Raw genomic sequence first — 15,903 nt, forward strand, 5'->3', positions numbered from 1 at the left:
AGTTTGCCTCCACCCTTATCCTCCTACATATGGACCTGACCTCCTGCACTTTCGGCCTCACAATACCAATTTCACTGCAGATTAAATAGTGATCAGTGTCATCAAAGAATTCCCTGAATACACGTGTGTCCCTCACAGCCTTCCTGAATTCCTGATCTGTTATTAAATAGTCAATGACAGATCTGGTTCCCCTGCCTTCCCAAGTATACCGGTGAATGTTCTTATGTTTAAAAAAGGAGTTTGTGATTACTAAGCCCATACTGGCACAGAAATCCAAGAGTTGTTTCCCGTTCCTATTGGCCTCCATATCCTCTCCAAATTTACCCATAACCTTTTCATACACTTCTGTTTGATTTCCAATCCTGGCATTAAAATCACCCATGAGCAGAACACTGTCCTTGTCCTTTACTCTAACAACTACATCACTGAGTGCGTCATAAACACTACCCATCTTATCTTGATCTGTCCCTTCACAATGCGAATATACTGACACAATCCTAATTTTCTTGCTAGACACTGTCAAATCTATCCACATCAGTCGTTCGTTTACATACCTTATTGCAACTACGCTGGGTTCCATTTCTTTCCTGATGTAAAGCCCTACACCTCAGTGTGCTATTCCTGCTTTGACTCCTGACAGGTAGACCTTGTATTCTCCCACTACTTCTTCTTTCTCAGCCTTTACCCGAGTGTCACTAATAGCTTAAACGTCCAACCCCATCTTACTTGCAGCCTCTGCCAGCTCTACCTTCTGAGACTTCCAGAGAAGATAAAATGCTTTGATCTACTGTCGTCCGTGGAGATATACAAGGGAACTTCTTCCAGTTCAGAAGTAAAGCACCTCTCCTCAAAAGTATTTTTCGTTACTGCTTCTTTAATGTAGGTTAGCCGCATTGCAGGTATCCATCACCTCTTCAGTAAGAGTAAGGCGCATCACCGCCTACCGCTGTGTATAATCGTAGTACGTGGAGAATGATTCCGTGTTACGGCACAGTCTCTACTTATTCACAGTGACCCCGAGCAGCAGTATATTCGCCTAGCTGCTTAGGACTCCGTGATCGACACAGGACAGACTGTGATGAAAAACGACCACTGTGTTCTGTTGTGGTCTGATGCACTGTAGTAGAGGCTGTAGTGGGCCCGGTTAGCGGTTGCGGTGCGATCGAATCGTGCGTGCCGCTTGAAACGAGGACGCACCGCTTAACGCCACACGGCACACATCCTCTCAATTCATTTTCAGCCTTACTACAAGCATGTCGTGGGACAAGGCTACATAAACAATTGTCGATAAAAAGCGGACGATATTTTCGTGGTTAGGGTTTATTATTTCGATTCAGTAAGACGTCCCGCCGATATCGGGATCATTAGAGATATAGAAAAAGCTCCAGGTGAGAAAGGAAATCACCTGTAGTGTTGCTCAATGAGCCATCCTAGCGCTTTCCCAAAGTGATGTAGGGAAACTAAGGACGACGTAAATCAGGATGACCAGGCGGAAACACCGCTTCTTCCAAACGCGAGTCCAGCTATCAAGAACTTACCCAATTTAGACACTCGTTCGGTTGTAGCTCTGTAGACGCATGTAGCCCTAAAGGTCGATACAGCGGCTGATCTATGACAGAAGTTACAAAAACAGGCAAAAATATTGCTATCGGTACTGCTCAGCAATAGCCACATTTCATAATTATACGTTGAATTTTGACCATTCGTGTAAAGAAAAGTAGAAAAACTCTTGGAAATGTACGAATACATTTCGCAAGACACGTGGGACCAACAGCTTCTGCGACAAAGCTTGTACAACTCGTGGCGTTGGATTAAACAGCCATTAAATTTCTGGAAAACTGTGCTTCAGTCAGATTCTCCCCATTTTTATGCACGTGTATACCGCTATATGATACCTTGACCGACGAAACCCGTTACATGTTCAGCGAATATGTCGGCAGTGGTATATAAGGGAAGTCTGTTGCACTGCATAACGATCCTCGACGTTCCTTACAACTTGAAAGAGAGAATTCGCATTTAGTTGGAATTTTTAATATTATATTTTGCTGACATGTAGTTACTAAAACAGATTGTGTTTTTAAGATGTTAAATGGTACATATACGTAATATGAAGCTTAATATTAACAAAGTTTATCAGTGTGGCAGGTTTAAATAGCGGTAAACTTAAAAACTTATTAAGAATTGGAAAGGCTTATAATTAAAAACATATATATTAAGAAAATAGCAAACTAGAAAGATAGTTCAGATTCAGATGGCTCTGAGCACTATGGGACTCAACTTCTGAGGTCATTAGTCCCCTAGAACTTAGAACTAGTTAAACCTAACTAACCTAAGGACATCACAAACATTCATGCCCGAGGCAGGATTCGAACCTGCGACCGTAGCGGTCTTGCGGTTCCAGACTGCAGCGCCTTTAACCGCACGGCCACTTCGGCCGGCCCAAGAGAAGGTACCCGAGAGGCTCTCTATCCTGGACAGCCATCGCCCGATCTAGTACTGCCCTCCGTCCGAGGACGAAGACCTCAGCAATATTTTGAGCCTCTCGCCCTCAGATGACGTGATCCTACATCAAAGCTAGGTTACTCTACACGGCAGCGTGTGCTGTCCTTTATTTCTACATTTCTTACAATCTAATTCCTGTCATTAAAATTTATCCGTTGTTCTATGTTCCTACCTTTACTTGTGCAAGTACTCTTCATGGATGCTCTACATATTGTGCCGCACAGTAGTTGAGATCGGTCCACAAGGTCTCGCCTCTAAGTGATTGTGATATGTCGCCATGTGAGTGCGATAGGTCGTATTTCGCGCATGCAGTGGCCATACTGTAGAAGTACGTGTTCTGGGGTGAATCTCTCTCCACACCACAATCTGCCTCCTGACCGAGGTTGACACGCAGCAAATGAATGACGCATGATCCTTCACCGGTGAAGAAATGAAGCCCGGACTAGGATTGACATTTTTCATTCGTAATCGCTCTTTGATGCTGGGAAAGAATGCTTATACCCTTCGGGACTTTTTGCATTTTTCCCACTCCCTCTCCCAAGAATTCACTCTTTAGGTTTGAGGTACAGCTCCTCGAATCGGTCGCAGAAATGGTTCCTCTGTGGCGTGTGCATTTTTCCTGGAGTTTCTGCCTCTATAAGTAAAACCCGCGGACCGGCAGGTGTATGGTAAATGATAACCAGTGACACCCTTGAGCATCGAACTCCGCGTTCGGCCGATGCGGCGCGCAATATTTCAGTGTAGAGGTTGTATTTCACCGTCCTAGTGTCTCACTGGTGCTCTACCTCCACTGGATACCCGATTCCCTGCCAGACGGCACGCCACTGTGTGCCGAAGAGTCCAGTGGTACAGACGCATCGTTGGCGCCACGTCAGCAATGTGCCGCACTGTGGAATACGTGTGCGTCGCAGCAGACGTGAGGAGGCACATCGCCAGAATATTAGATGGTGATGCGAACAACAGTCGATATGAACGCGCAGTCTCTGACGACTGTTTGGATAACGCGTCAGTCAGTCAAGATTTGCTGACTTCGCATTTCAAGGCCAGCTACAACGCTGACAGTACATTCAGATGTCTCTGGTCCATTTTGCCCACAGTGACACTGTTGTTGTAACACATCACCCCGTAGCAAGTGTAATTCCGGATGTGGCAAACCGCGTTAATCGAGTTACACATGGACCCGCGTTGAAGCCCGTGATTTGAGCATAGGGCGGCGAGTAGCGTCGGCTGTGCGTAGTGAAATGTTAAGCCGCTTCCTAGTAAGCGCCAGAAGCGGTCGGCGATCGACAGCGAGCGATGTCTGTATACGCGACACTCCAGCAAGAGGCGGCAAAACCGGGCGATATGCTCGGGTGTCCTGCATGCGAGTGACGGAATTTTAATATAAAGGCGTAATTTCTCACTAGGAGTATCGTTTGCTTACAACGTTCGTTATTTTACGTTACGACAGAAATCTCGACCTTCACAGAAATGCGGTTCTTGTCAATTTCATCGGAAGTTTCTTTCTTATATTATGCAGGTAAGGTGGTGTCCGTTGCATCTCATCGTAAACATACTTCTGATTCGTATAAAAATAAAGCAAAATGAATAAAAAATAAAGCCAAATGGACAAAACACTTTCTCAGTTATGACGTTATTTCAGTAAATAACGTCGTTTATGGGATTTACCATTTAGTTACTACATACAATTAAAGTGCGAATCCAGCCAAGACATGTAAGTTTATATATACTAAGAACAGATACCATCAGTGACCATGCAGCTCGCTAGAATGAAATTACAACGAAATGAACACCCTTAACTGCTTACAGGCGTTGACATACGTCAACGGGGACAGATAAAAATGTGCGCCTCGACCGGGACTCGAACCCGGGATCTCCTGCTTACATGGCAGACGCTCTATCCATCTGAGCCACCGAGGACACAAAGGATAGAGCGACTGCAGGGATTTATCTTTGGCACGCCTCCCGCGAAACCCACATTCTCAACGTACTGTCCCGCACTACATTCGTAGTGCCCCCGCCCATTATACTCATTACTCGCGGGGCGTTGCCGATTCCCGTAATGGTTCGGGCACTGTTTGTGCATTCGCACAGAAGAAGAAGATGGTCAAGTGGCCGGTGAGCCTTAACTATATATATGTCCGAAAGAACAGATACCATCTTAGTATGCCACTTGGCCATCTTCTTCTGTGGGAATGCACAAACAGTGCCCGAACTCTTACGGGAGTTGGCAACGCCCCACGAGTAATGAGTATAATGGGCGGGGGCACTACGAATGTAGTGCGGGACAATACGTTGAGAATGTGGGTTTCGCGGGAGGCGTGCCAGAGATAAATCCCTGCAGTCGCGCTATCCTCTGTGTCCTCGGTGGCTCAGATGGATAGAGCGTCTGCCATGTAAGCAGGAGATCCCGGGTTCGAGTCCCGGTCGGGGCACACATTTTCATCTGTCCCCGTTGACGTATGTCAACGCCTGTAAGCAGTTAAGGGTGTTCATTTCATTGTAATTACATGTGAGTTCCTCACTTTCTATTTTATTTCGGCCGACATTATTTCTATCCGACCACGTTTCTGCCTGTTTTTCGCATATTAATTACGATAAAATCACTTGCTGACGCAGCAGGTCGTGGACTGAATCAAGCAGTAACAGAGCTTTCGTCCCATCGTAAAGAGCTGGGTTTCTGGGTTTACGCTGAAATGAGGACGCGTGAAAGACGATTTAAAGTAGCGGCTTTAGGAAACTCGAAAGTTAGTCCTGTCGGACTGTTTAATGAGAGGCTGGTAAGGTAGTTTCATTGAAATGTTGCCCATGAGATAATGACTATATAACTGTGTGTGTGTGTGTGTGTGTGTGTGTGTGTGTGTGTGTGTGTGTGTCCACGGTGACGTCAGTCGGGGTACTGTAATCGGCCGTCTGCGTCTATGTGTTTGCTTGAGGCATTACGCTCTTTGCTCTCACAACATAATTTCATATGCCTTTTCGGCTAATTGCCTTTGCGAAACTAATTTGTAGCGCGCTGTGAATGGGCAAACTTTGAACGCGGTTCTGCTTACTGGTTTGTTCCGCCATCCCGGACGTACGGCTGGTCACAGCCTTCATTTAAAAGTAAAATGAAAACACGCGTTGTGATAGAGTATGCTCTAAACTTGATTTAGTGAATGTTTCCAGTTGTATTTGATGGAATCATAAGCCAACAATTCGCAGAGAAAGTAAAAACAATAGTTAAGCAAAGTAGGTGAATTCCGCTAGCAATTGTTACGAATGACACTACTTTTTCATATTCCTCCTAGTTAGGAAATTGTTTAGAAGTCAGCAAGAAAGGCAGGAAGATTAGAGCCCCGTCACGTTGCGCACACACACAAACTGGCCGCCTCTGCATCTCAGAGACTTTCAAAGGCATTTATGAACATGGCTTCAACTAAACAAAACGTGTTGGTCGCAGTCATTGTTATTTTTTCTTTCGTCACCAGTTTTGTGTAAATAGGTTTTTCACTTTGTTCTATCTTGGTACTCCTTACTTTTTATTTCCTATAAACAAAGTTCAGTGACTTGCTTAGTGGTGGTGTTTCATTTAGGAGTTCCATTCTTGGGAAACACACTATCTCAGAAACAAAAGACATTACTAACTGCATTTATGATGAGCAGACAGGAAGAAGAACGAACTGGCAGACCTAAAATCTGCGGAGGCGACTGGCACACGCGCTCCGGCCTGGATACCTGCATGAGTAGAACAATCTAATTTATATTTTTTCCGGTCTCCTGTACAGTCGGCTAAACCTATCGTCCCTTACGCAGTCAGTGGAGACGAAGAAGAGGAGCACGATTTTGGCAAGAATAGGGCAGAAAATCGGCCGCAGCCTTTTCAAACATCCTGATCTAGAGGACCTATGAATAACCGGAAAAGCTGGCCGGGGTGGCCAAGCGGTTCTAGGCGCTATAGTCTGGAACCGCGCGACCGCCACGGTCGCAGGTTTGAATCTTGCCTCGGGCATGGATGTGTGTGATGTTCTTAGGTTAGTTAGGGTTAAGTAGTTCTAAGCTCTAGGGGACTGATGATATTAGAAGTTAAGTCCCATAGTGCTCAGAGCCATTTGAACCAATAACCAAATAATGAATGGCGGAGCAGTATTTGAACCGTTTTCCTCCAGAACATTAGAGATAAATGTCGTTACTGCGTGGAACATATTAGTAACGTGCTTTAAAATGAATTGTAGCAGAATTTCATATGAAAATTGTTGTAGCTTGAAACTTATTGTGGACTAGAAAACAGGCGGTTACAGTAACGAGAATACTCGGTTGTTTGCAGATAGACTTCGGGCTCGGCTTTGTACGTTATCTACCGCTGCGCAGCGTGTGTTTTGAGATAACCTGAGTGGCAGGGCAAGTAGAATTGGGGGACGAGCCCACGGCGCAGCTGCTGGCTCTGCTCCGGTGATTCAGCAGAGAGGCACCCGGGACACACCTTGGCGGCGATGTCGCGTTTGGTCAAACCTTCCACGTTGGGCGCTCTGACTCACCTGACCGCCAGGTCACACTCGCACTGCGTGGGCGGTTGGTCGCGAAAGCAGGCTACTGCGCTAGACTTCAGCAAAGCCATGAGCACCATTCGCGGATTCAGGTGGAGGGGTGGGGGGGTAAAAAATGCCCCAAAGATCATTTGAATACAGTGTTTGTTTATTTACATACATCATTGTCCAAGATTTTCTTTTCTTCCTCCCTTCCTCCACCTCACGTCTCGTTCCAATCTGCAGTTGCAGAACTCTACAAACATCAGTAGCCTTCGAACTCCCGCTCGAACGAGCTCGAGATTTCGCGATAAGCCCCTGAGCTCGATTACAGTATTGAGTGTTGCTACAACAAGCGCACCACATTTGACTCATCGCGTCGTGAGAGCAAGCGATGGCGCAAAACTAAAAGACTGCCACAAGAAAAAATTGTAGCTCTGCTTGAAGTTTGACAGTTTGGTTTAGTGAAACACCGCTGGAAATGGCAATGGTATAAATTCTACCGCCGTACAAACTATTGGTGTCTTTGAACTAATTTCAATTAAAAGGAATCATATAATAATTACGGATACCATATATAAACATTTATGTTGATTTTTCTATGTAAAGCAAACAGTCAAAGCCAAAGTATTCTTTCGAAGCTGTTACTCGATTCTGAACCCAATACTGTGTTTTATTTAGTTATTGGAAACCATAATAATTTACCGAGTAGCTACTCTACATTTCGATCCCTTTTCACATATTATAATAACGTGTGAAAATGTTAATCAGCTTCAAAAGAAGATACTAACATTCACATGAAACAAGATAGAAAACTAATTGGGAACTGAATGGGTAATAAACGAAATAAATCGTATTAAATTGACTGTAATTGCAATCGCGAGAATAAAGGCCAGGTCTCTACAGAGATAGTACCAACAGACGTCACTAGATCAGAAGACGAGCAAAAACGGGACAATTAGATTAAATCGTGATGTGATTCTTTATTTATGTATCAGTGACTGTGTTCACATCTGACCTGCACACTATGAGATATTGAGGTACATGTTTCAAGGTTATTTTTATTATTAATATCGCAATGACAAGTCATGGAGATAGTGTAACATAAGTCGCTAGATCGTTCGGCGATCAAAAGCTAGAGCGAAGCCCGAGCATTCTAGAGCTGTGGCGTCAACTGCATGAACTTTCGAACGGTGACCAAGCACAGCACCTCCTATAAAGTAGAATCTAACCATAGAGAACTAATCGCATGAATTCGATTGTTGAGCCTGGACGGCCGTTAGACGACAGCTGTACAAACCAAGCGCACTGTTGCCACATGAGCTATGTTAGCCATCGACGTCTGTTCAGGTAGTAGTTGGGTTTTTATTATGCAACTTAGACGAAATGACAATGTGACGATAGCGTGAGTTTAACCCTTAACTCAGGAGGTTATTCTGTAATCTATATTACGATGCGAGGTCACTATCAACTAATCCTTGTTGATTTTACTGTACTAATCAAAGCCTGCAGGCCTTCAAAATTTTGTGACACATCAGATGCTTTCGTGTGGTTTTTTTAAGTAATACACAAAAACGAATTGTTAACGGTACTGAATTTTACTTTCTGTTGAATTATAGTATCTCTGAAGCATGCTAATTTTCACATAAAACAAAATGCCAGGGTTTAAACTTGCACATAAAAATTGCCGTCATAGATACAAAAAGAAAATCTGCAAAACTGAAATGCAACGACGGGATCTACATTTTTTTATCACCACTCAGAACGCATTTGATTTTACTAATACTTTAAGTATTTTAGTTTAGAAACAGAAAGTTCCACATCACACATGTGAAGATCCTCTTCTGAATGATCATCTTGTTAGCTAGCAGACATGGGATCACTGGCTATTGTAAAATAGTCGTCTTCTTCGTCTATTTCTTGATTTTCCTCCATCCACCGACAAACAATTTTATAAAGCTTCCTTGCAGATTGAAACTGTGTGCCGGACCGAGACTCGAACTCGGGACCTTTGCCTTTCACGGGCAAGTGCTCTACCATCTGAGCTACCCAAGCACGACTCACGACCCGTCAATTCTGCCAGTACCTCGTCATCTCATTCTGGAAACATCCCCAGGCTGTGGCTAAGCCATGTCTCCGCAATATCCTTTCTTCCAGGAGTGCTGGTTCTGCAAGGTTCGCAGAAGAGCTTGAGTGAAGTTTGGAAGGTAGGAGACGAGGTACTGGCAGAATTGAAACCGTGAGGACGGGTCGTGAGTCGTGCTTGGGTAGCTCAGATGATAGAGCACTTGCCCGCGAAAGCCAAAGGTCCCGAGTTCGAGTCTCGGTCTGGCAGACAGTTTTAATCTGCCAGGAAGTTTCGTACCAGAGCACACTCCGCTGCAGAGTGAAAATCTGAATCTGGAATTTCATAAAACGTAGTATCGTTAAAACTGACAGGTTCCTGCGAACATATTTTGTAGTATACTGAAGAAAACAGGTACGTATTTCACGAGGCGCGGTCTAGGAGACCCAGCATGTATCAGTAACATGTGTCAACTATAAACAACGAAAGCAATAATGCAGCCGACAGCAAAAAATTGTAGTTCGCCTGAACTGATCTTCGAGAGCTAGTTCGAAAGTTTTCGCATTCTGAGAGACCACCTCTTGAGTTAAGTGTTACGAATCGCGAGTCGAGGAAATGGCTTCTTGTAGGATACGAGCGCTAGCAGAACTCACGCAACTGTGTCGGTTAATTCTTAAACCGCCTTTCTTCCTTTTTGTTTGCACCCTTGCGGGGGCCTATCTTGCCACCCCCTGGGCACGGCCGTGGTTGCCCGGCGCACAGTGGAGCAGCTCCTGTAGGAAGCGGCGGCCGGTGGCAGGTGTCCACGGCGTGGGGTTCCTATTCCGGTTCCCAGCGCCGCGCTCTCGCAGTGAGACCGTTCCCACAGACCTCAATGGGTGCACGATTAATGGCCCGCCCTGCCGCACCCCTCCTTACTGGAAGCCAGGGGAGGCTGCAAAAAGACGCCGCCACCCCCTTGGCGGCCGCGCCAACTCACCGGCTTCAAACCGTTCCCGGCGCGTCCGGTTTTTGCCCTCTGGCGGCGCATTGCGGCCGCAGATCGCCTCTTCTGGGTCTTCCTTCTTCTCCTCTTCCTCCCACAGTCCACTTTTGCTTTCCCCCTCGCCTGATATCGCGCTGCCAGGTGCGTCCACCCCTGATCACTCACCTATGCGGTGTAATCGTGTCTCAGTTGTGAAAAAGAAAAGTTGCATACAAATCCCGCCTTATCCGTGACATCATTAATTTGTCTTTCCTGTAGTAGAGGAGAGTTATTCACCCAACATGATCAGTTCCCTGCAGAAGTTTTTTTACAATATACGTAAAAAATCACTTACGTAAAATACAAAGAAAAGTAAAAGAAATTGTCTCAATGTTTTAAATATTTGGCAACGGCATTGCCGCAAATGTAACACCGGTTACCGTCTGATCACCGTAGTTGAGTGATGTAGATGGGTGACCATCCGGTCTGACGAGCACTGTTGGCAAGCGGGATGCACTCAGGCCTTGTGAGGATTCATTTGACCATATCACCGTTTTTCAGTCGTCTAGGGTCCAACCGATATGGTCATGAGCCCAGGAGAGGCGCTGCGGACGATGTCGTGCTGTCTGCGAAGCCACTCTTGTGGATCATCTGCTGCCGTAGCTCATTAACGCCAAATGTCGCGGCACTGTCCTAACGGATACGTTCGCCGCACGTCCCACATTGATTTCTTCGGTTATTTCGTGCAGTGTTGATTGTCTGTTAGCACTGAAAAGTCTATGCAAACGCCGCTGCTCTCGGCCGTTATGTGAAGGCCGTAGACCACTGCGTTGTCCGTGGAGAGATGTAATGCGTGAGCCGGCCAGTGTGGCCGAGCGGTTGTAGGCGCTTCAGTCTGGAACCGCGCGACCTCTACGGTCGCAGGTTCGAATCTTGCCTCGGGCATGGATGTGTTTGATGTCCTTAGGTTAGTTAGGTATAAGTAGTTCTAAGTTCTAGGGGACTGATGACCTCAGATGTTAAGTCCCATAGCGCTAAGAGCCATTTGAACCATTTGTAATGCGTGAAATTTGCTATTGCCGGCACTCTCTTGACGCTGTGAATCTCGGAATATTGAATTCCCTAGTTATTTCGGAAACGGAATGTCCCATGCGTCCAGCTCAAACTACCATTCTGTGTTCAAACTCAGTTAATTCTCGTCGTGCGGCCATAATCACTCGGAAACCTTTTCAAGTGATTCACCTGAATACAAATGACGGCTCCGACAATGCACTGTTCTTCTATACTTCGTGTACACGATACTGCCGCCGTCTGTATAAGTGCATGTCAATGTACCTGCGACGGGTTCGTGAGTTTGCCGTTTACGATAATGACATGCCATGAATTTCAGTATGCATTATCGGAAAGAATTTGCCCCAGCCCTCTCCTCTCCAGAGGGAAGAGAAAACGAAGTGGTCTGCATAACTGATGTAGATGGAGACCTTTCGGCCTAGACTTAAGAGGACAGATGTGGCGAATTTGCTGAATTGGAACAAGGTTGCATTTTCGAAGAGTTATTATCGCTTGAGGAGCCCGCCAGGATAGCCGAGAGCGCTAACGCGCTGCTTCCTGGACTCGGGTAGACACGCAGGCCCCGGATCGAATCCGCCCGGCGGATTAACGACGACGGTCGCTGTGCCGGCCATCCTGGATGTGGTTTTTAGGCGGTTTTCCACATCTTACTAGGTGAACGCCGGGCTGGTCCCCACGTCCCGCCTCACACGACTCGCAGGCATTTGCAACGCATTCACACTATTTCACGATTTACACTGGACGCAGACAGCTGGGGTACACTAATTCCGTCCCGGGAGGTATGAGGTGGCGGCAGGAAGGGCATCCGGCCACCCCTTAAAATTAACCACGCCAAATCCGTACTTAACCCTGCTGACCCTGCACACGATGCGGGATAACGGCAGTAGCGAAAGAAAGAAAGAAAGAAAGAAAGATTATCGCTTGAGGATGTGCGCATGCCTCTGAATCGCGTCGCGACACATGGGTGAGAAATTGAGATGTCTGTGGTGAGTATTGCGATAGCTGAAGTGTGCTGAGTGCGGAACACACCTCCGGTGTGTTCCGGTGTGCTGCTTGCCGGAAGCACCGCTAGCCAGTCTGTGCGCGACGCCGTGTTTTGCGCCAGTATCGCCGCACAGCCCGGTGCAGCCGGTTTGGCGCGGACTCGAGATTTGCCGGTTTGGCGAGTTGTCGGCGGGCAGGCACGCCGTATAGTAGCCCTCCGCGCGGCAGCGCTGGCGTGGCGCGGCGCGTCGTGTAGGCGCGAGACAGGTCTAGGGGCGAGGACTGCCGGGGCACGTGTGCGCAGTAGCGGAGCAGTGTGTCGCTACTGTCTGGGCCGCTACGAGGCAGAGAAATTGTGCAGTTTCTCTCAGGCAAATCCCATGTAACCTATTTCGTCACCAGCCGAAATTCTACTACACTCCACAAGCCATTTTATGCCATGTGGCGGAGGGTACTTATGCCGCAAATACAGGGTGTTACAAAAAGGTACGGCCAAACTTTCAGGAAACATTCCTCACACACAAATAAAGAGAAGATGTTATGTGGACATGTGTCCGGAAACGCTTAATTTCCATGTTAGAGCCTCATTTTAGTTTCGTCAGTATGTACTGTACTTCCTCGATTCACTACCAGTTGGCCCAATTGAAGAAAGGTAATGTTGACTTCGGTGCTTGTGTTGACATGCGACTCATTGCTCTACAGTACTAGCATGAAGCACATCAGTACGTAGTATCAACAGGTTAGTGTTCATCACGAACGTGGTTTTGCAGTCAGTGCAGTGTTCACAAATGCGTAGTTGGCAGATGCCCATTTGATGTATGGATTAGCACGGGGCAATAGCCGTGGCGCGGTACGTTTGTATCGAGACAGATTTCCAGAACGAAGGTGTCCCGACAGGAAGACGTTCGAAGCAATTGATCGGCGTCTTAGGGAGCACGGAACATTCCAGCCTATGACTCGCGACTGGGGAAGACCTAAAACGACGAGGACACCTGCAATGGACGAGGCAATTCTTCGTGCAGTTGACGATAACCCCAATGTCAGCGTCAGAGAAGTTGCTGCTGTACAAGGTAACGTTGACCACGTCACTGTATGGAGAGTGCTACGGGAGAACCAGTTGCTTCCGTACCATGTACAGCGTTTGCAGGCACTATCAGCAGCGGATTGGCCTCCACGGGTACACTTCTGCGAATGGTTCATTCAACAATGTGTCAATCCTCATTTGAGTGCAAATGTTCTCTTTACGGATGAGGCTTCATTCCAACGTGATCAAATTGTAAATTTTCACAATCAACATGTGTGGGCTGACGAGAATCGGAACGCAGTTGTGCAATCACGTCATCAACACAGATTTTCTGTGAACGTTTGGGCAGGCATTGTTGGTGATGACTTGATTGGGCCCCATGTTCTTCCACCTACCCTCAATGGAGCTCGTCATCATGATTTCATACGGGATACTCTACCTGTGCTGCTAGAACATGTGCCTTTACAAGTACGACACAACATGTGGTTCATGCACGATGGAGCTCCTGCACATTTCAATCGAAGTGTTCGTACGCTTCTCAACAACAGATTCGGTGACCGATGGATTGGTAGAGGCGGACCAATTCCATGGCCTCCACGCTCTCCTGACCTCAACCCCCTTGACTTTCATTTATGGGGGCATTTGAAAGCTCTTGTCTACGCAACCCCGGTACCAAACGTAGAGACTCTTCGTGCTCGTATTGTGGACGGCTGTGATACAATACGTCATTCTCCAGGGCTGCATCAGCGCATCAGGGATTTCGTGCGACGGAGGGTGGATGCATGTATCCTCGTTAACGGAGGACATTTTGAACATTTCCTGTAATAAAGTGTTTGAAGTCACGCTGGTACGTTCTGTTGCTGTGTGTTTCCATTTCATGATTAATGTGATCTGAAGAGAAGTAATAAAATGAGCTCTAACATGGAAAGTAAGCGTTTCCGGACACATGTCCACATAACATATTTTCTTTCTTTGTGTGTGAAGAATGTTTCCTGAAAGTTTGGCCGTACCTTTTTGTAACACCCTGTATAAATTCGCCAGTTCCTGCTGCACTCGCAGATGGTGCTGGGGAAGAATTACTGTCGGCAAAGCCATCGGCACACAGGACGAGATGGTTAACATTGATGTGGAGGTCTATGAGTTTTGTGACGTCGCTTCCTGCTATTTTACGGTGAGGAGTCATTTCGTCAAGCGAAGCACAAAAGAAGTGCTGCGATATTTCGGCCACGTGTCACGTAAAGTACAAGGAGTAGGAAGCAAAACGGACCTCACGTCACAAGCAGAAAGCTTGTGGTCCGCAGAAAGCAAGACGGCATATTCTATTTGTTGTGTTCAGTAGAAGTGGGTTTTATTTTATACCATACACCCCATGAATATATGCTGTTTCATATCACCAACATATTGAAAGTCTTCAGAACGAACGAGATTTGTAGGATTCGTTGTACAGAACGACGGGGAAACGTTAAAGAATTTTCGTATTTAATTATTACCGCGTTTTAACTCACGTGCTATCAGAGCAAGCCGTTTTAAGGCAGCGTCACATTGCAGATTCATGAAAAACGTGTCGTTCTTGTCTGGGGATTTGTTATAATTAAATTAAAGTTCATAACACTTCGGTGATTAAAGCCTGTAAGAGTATAATATAAAATACAAAGCTTTTCATCACGAAGCCGCAGCCTTGTGCAGTTTCGTAGAGACACCGCGTTATGGAACGCCTCGATCAATAGAGCGTTCCGTTCTTGTCGTATCTAATCTTTTTTTTCCCAGATTGTGGGAGTTTCTTCCGAAATTAATAGAAATAATTTATCTAATACTTCATGTTATATAAATATAAGTGCGTTCTCTGTAAGGAGTGAGTTTCTTGGATTTGGTGAAATTTTATAAGCTATGTCTTTACTGTCTGGACTTGTTTGTTTCTTTAATGCCTTATTAAATTTTGACGGGTATTGAAGTTTTTATTTGTGCATACCGCAGAGAGAACAACGCAACTAGCGTATGGACAAGAGAGGAAATGTGCATTTTTAATAGAGCCAACGTAGGAATTTCATACACGACGATTTTGTGAACAAACTGTATTGTTTGCGAGCCAGATAAAGCCAACTGTTTCTGGAGACCAGTGAGAGCGCAAAATCACTTAATTTCGCGAGATGTGTGTTTGGATGGAGTCACCTCTCTCTTCTTGGAACGTACGTCTCGGAATGTTAACAGTGAAATTCTGCTTTGTATACCGACACCTGTCCTGTAGCGACTGACGCAGGAGTTCGCCGAGCATCGCCGGAATGCATCTCATCATGAATCGCTCCGCTCTTATTTGGACGTACTCTACTTTTAAAATTAGTCCCACGTAGTAAGGGTCGACGAGCAAAAACCAGAAATCGGGCGAACGAGGGTTTTGGAAGGTTCTGCTTTCGTGGGTGAATTACACTCGCTTAGGATTCTTCCAGTGAATCTCAACCTTCCATCTGCTTTTCCTAAAACGAATTTCATGTGGTCATACTACTTCAAATCGTACCGAACGCCTACTCCTAGACAATTTTCTTCTGTTGATGTTTCCAGAGATTAATCGCTGAGAGTGTAATCGAACAGTGACGAGTTTTTCCGCTTGTTTTAGCATATTGCGTAACATTTATTGATTCATCGTGTAATTTTGTCGTGAACAGTAACGGCCTCACAACACTCCCTTAGCGTTGTCACGATATTACTTTTACATTCAACAGTTTTGCCCCATTAAGAACGATATCTTGAGTTACATCTACTACGAAGTCCTGTATCCAGTTACAAAGCGGGT

At 46.0% G+C, this 15,903-nt stretch overlaps 1 protein-coding gene and 2 non-coding genes across 3 annotated transcripts in view; 2 read left to right on the forward strand and 1 right to left on the reverse strand.

Annotated features, from left to right (window-relative positions):
- Positions 1 to 15,903, forward strand: part of LOC124775831 (serine/threonine-protein kinase 26-like) — a 181,477-nt gene that overhangs the window by 71,076 nt on the left and 94,498 nt on the right. The gene's annotated exons all lie outside the window — the stretch shown is intronic.
- Trnat-ugu lies at positions 4,349 to 4,422 on the reverse strand. The gene has a single exon. It is a non-coding gene; the product is annotated as a tRNA-Thr (tRNA).
- On the forward strand, positions 4,864 to 4,937 carry Trnat-ugu. Its single transcript has one exon. It is a non-coding gene; the product is annotated as a tRNA-Thr (tRNA).

This window comes from Schistocerca piceifrons, chromosome 2 (assembly GCF_021461385.2).
Source record: "Schistocerca piceifrons isolate TAMUIC-IGC-003096 chromosome 2, iqSchPice1.1, whole genome shotgun sequence".
Lineage (NCBI taxonomy): Eukaryota > Metazoa > Arthropoda > Insecta > Orthoptera > Acrididae > Schistocerca > Schistocerca piceifrons.